Source organism: Rana temporaria (assembly GCF_905171775.1).
Source record: "Rana temporaria chromosome 4 unlocalized genomic scaffold, aRanTem1.1 chr4x, whole genome shotgun sequence".
NCBI classification, from domain to species: domain Eukaryota; kingdom Metazoa; phylum Chordata; class Amphibia; order Anura; family Ranidae; genus Rana; species Rana temporaria.
Genome location: NW_024404460.1, coordinates 2,186,234 through 2,190,220, shown reverse-complemented (window position 1 = coordinate 2,190,220; position 3,987 = coordinate 2,186,234). Strand labels below are relative to the sequence as shown.

Genomic DNA, 3,987 nt, shown 5'->3' with positions numbered 1-3,987 from the left:
GACCTGACCGTAGAGGTGAGGAGGGTTCTGGGAGGTCACATGACATCACTCTTATCTCTATTAATAATACACAGACCTGACCGGAGAGATGAGGAGGATTCTGGGAGATCACATGATATCACTCTTATCTCTATTAATAAAACACAGACCTGACCGGAGAGGTGAGGAGGATTCTGGGATTCTAACATGATATTCCTATTGGTTCTCCAATACAGAGATTTCCTCTTGTGAAGTCAGGTGATCACATGACCATCACAGTGCCTCCATGTGACTCCCTAAAACCCGAGAGACACAACATGGAGAAGATTCTAGAAGTCACCAAGAAGATGATGGAGCTGCTGACAGGAGAGGTGAGCGGTGCTGGGAATTATCTTTTGTAATTGTATTTTTTTTTTCACAAATAAAGTTACATCCCTTGTATTTCACAAAACAGTAGTGGAGAATAGTCAATGGTTTGAATTACGCAGCCATCACAAACAGTATGAAGAGGGTATATAGATATTACAGTATGAAGAGGGTATATAGATATTACAGCATGAAGAGGGTATATAGGTATTACAGTATGAAGAGGGTATATAGGTATTACAGTATGAAGAGGGTATATTCTTCCATTCTTCCATAGGACAGGGAGTCTGGGATTGAAGGACAACATAAATAGCATAGGGGAGAAGGAGGAGGATTGTGTGAGTGGAGAGGACATGGAGGAATCAGCTGACCATAATAAAGAGCATAGGTGTGTGGGAGGAGATGAGTCCAAATTCTATTTCACACCAACAATTGGGAGGGCGATGTACAGACCAGGACATAAAAGTGCAGAGGTGGGAGGCATAATTATATTTAAACAGGTCAGGTGCTCCCAGACCGCCCCTAGATCCAAGGGAAAGAAAAGTAGATTGTGCTCTGTGATGGGTCTTGTGGTGCCATATACATTTAACAAAGGTACTTGGGAGCAATTTCAGCCGAGAAAGAGGGACCTGGGAGAGTCTCTAAGGCCCCGTACACACGACCGAACATGTCTGCTGAAACTGGTCAGCAGACATGTTCGGTCGTCTGTACAGCCGAGCGGACAGGTTTCCAGTGGACATTTGTCCACTCGTTTTCGAGCGTACAAATGTTTCTTAGCATGCTAAGAAACATGTACACTGGAATCCTGTCCGTCGGACATGTTCGGTCGTCTGTACAGACTTACCGTACATGTCCGAGCGGCCGCCATCCCTCGCATGCGTCGAATCACTTCGACGCATGCGTGGAAGCATTGAACTTCCAGGGTCGCCGCGTCATCGCGGCCTCGTCAACGCGTATCGTGTACACGCGGATTTCTGTATGATGGTGTGTACAGCCATCATACAGAAATCTCCGGGCGCACATGTCCGCTGAAAACGGTCCGGCGGACCGTTTTCATCGGACATGTTTGCCCGTGTGTACGAGGCCTAATAGGTACAAATGGGGGAATTAACATTTTGAGGACATTAACCCTGCCTAGCCAGGAGATATTATACAGTAAGTATCCCATTAATGCAAGGATGAGTGCAAGTCTCAAAATAAAGAGGGGACGTTAGCTTAGTATAATGAGGAGAGGGTGTCACATGAATAAATAGGTATTTGAGGGAACAGGTACACTAGTGAAATTAATAAGCTGATTGTAAGGTGACCAGAGTTGTGGGACGAATGTTGATAGAGAACCTCTGTCTTGAAGTATTAATCTTATACACCACCAGAGAGATGTCCCCGTCCTCTGTATTCCCGGGATTCCACACAGGAAGGTCACACCATCCCCCACCATCATCAGGTAGATGAGGAACAATCACTGATAGTATCATTAGGATCTGTACATTATCTGCATTGTTACCATTGATGTCATTATCCATATTGCAGAGTGGAAACCTCGGGGGTGATAATATTGATATTAAAGAAGAGTATAAAGAGGAGGATGAGGAGTATGGAGTGATGGAGGAGTTTTCAGAAGGACACAAGGATATGATGGAGCCACCTAATACCAGGAACCCACCAGAGAGATGTCCCCGTCCTCTGTATTCCCGGGATTCCACACAGGAAGGTCACACCATCCCCCACTGTTACAAGGTTGGTGGGACGGGCATCTAGATCATGGACTCATAGAATTTATGTGTGGATTTTTTACGTGATCTTATATTACAGATGATATTTACTCTCATTTTCTTGGTTTAGGGAGAAGATCTGATAGATATAAAAGTTAAGATTAAAGAAGAAGAAGAGACGTATGTGAGGGATGATCAGCAGTCTATGGAGGAGGATGGAATAATAAGACTAATTCTAGAGGAGGACACTCCTACAGAGATCAGCACAGGTGGGTCATTAACACTAAATACATTCCTCCACCATAGAGTTGGGAGAACGGTTCAGCCAGAGCATGAGTTCGGACTCAACATTGGCTGTTCGCCGTTCGACGAACACCCAAATAATCGGGGCTTTTGACTGCCCGCCAAATGACCGCAATGCACTGCACCACCGCACAGTGCATTGGAAGCCCTGATTGGCTGAAGCAATGAAAGCTTTGCCCAATCAGAGCACAGAGCACTGTCAGAGCCATGATTGGGGAAAGTTGTGATGACTTTATCCAGTCATGGTTCATTGTTCTTAGTCCCGCCCCACACTATAAAAATATTCTCCCCATAGCAACCATTTGCAATGTGATATTGGCGTGAAGAGAGATAGAACAAGGCTCTGTTCAATGCTACAAGCGAGTTAGTGTGCTATTCTTTTGTCAGTGTAGAATATTAGTTTAGTGTGAATCTAGTGATAGTTCAGTGTGAGTGTAGTATGACTATTCTCTGCCTTTTGGCTAAGATCAAGTGTAGTACCTGTTCTTATCAGTTGCCAAATGATGCGCTAAAGCACCTCCTAAATAGGGAGTTTGGATGCAAATCCAATGGCATGATTGCACCTGGAAGGACGGTTTCGGTAGGGGCTGGTGGATTACTATTCTCCGGCCGAGCCGGGGGTAGGCCACCAGTCGAGTCTGGGCCATCTGGAAGGGTGCTTCTGGTGAGGATGGGTGGCGCACTTGGTCTGCCTTTTTTGCAGAGTCTTATTCTGGCCTTATGGCTGGTGTCAGTGTAAGTGCTGTCTCTGCCAAAGATCCGGTGGGAGGAGCTGGTGGAACCCTGTATTTGAGACGGGGGGAAAGCATGCAAATCTGCCAGGTTGAGGGGGTCCTAGAAGGGCTAGTACCGGGACGCTGTAAGAAAAATGGCTTCCTTGAGAAAACCTGGAAGGGGCTCTCTCCCGGCAGGATGGAGGGCTGCACTGACCCTGTCGGGGGGTTGGATTAGGAACTTGAAAGCCTATGGTGCATGTGCCCCTGGAGTGGCAGTCCAGGGGTATCTGAGAATCACTGTGAGTGAGGGTCACTTTGATTTAAAGATACCATGGTCAGTGCACCAGATCACGCTTCTTTTTAGCACCTGCCTCCTGGGCTGGGCCTTTTGGCTGGGACCGGAGGAATTTCTTATTCCTGGCCATTGTATTGCACAATGGCCACTTCTTTCACTCTCCTCTCCACTATCCCTCTCCCCACTTTATTATTATTTATCCTTATGTTGTCATTGTTTGTATTTTTATGTTGTGTACACGTTTTGCACAGTGTGATGAGTAGGGTGCTTGTCCTCGGGCCTGCCCTGAAAGTCTTGGGAGGGGGTGGACATGGTCTTCTGGCCTGGTTCGCCCTCTCTCATGGGGTCAACCTTCAGGGGAGCCCCACCAAGTACTTGGGTGGGTCTGTTTCGGCAGACCCTCCAGAGAAAGGGGTCCTTCTGGCTTCGGCTGGTCGGACCAAGTGTAAGTACCCTGTTCCCTGTCAGGAGCCTTACGCCCCGGGGGATTCAGGGCAGGGCCCTCTGATTTTAGAGGGCTAGTGTACCCGCTGCACGTTTTTGTCGCACCTCTTTATGTTGTGCACATTTTTTTGGCACCGGGTGAGTTTTTTGAGTGTTACACACGCCAGGGGCT

General features: G+C 47.2%; 1 pseudogene; it reads left to right on the top strand.

Annotated features, from left to right (window-relative positions):
* Window positions 1–2,799: 2,799 nt before the first annotated feature.
* On the top strand, window positions 2,800–2,910 carry LOC120921826 (annotated as a pseudogene).
* Window positions 2,911–3,987: the final 1,077 nt, after the last annotated feature.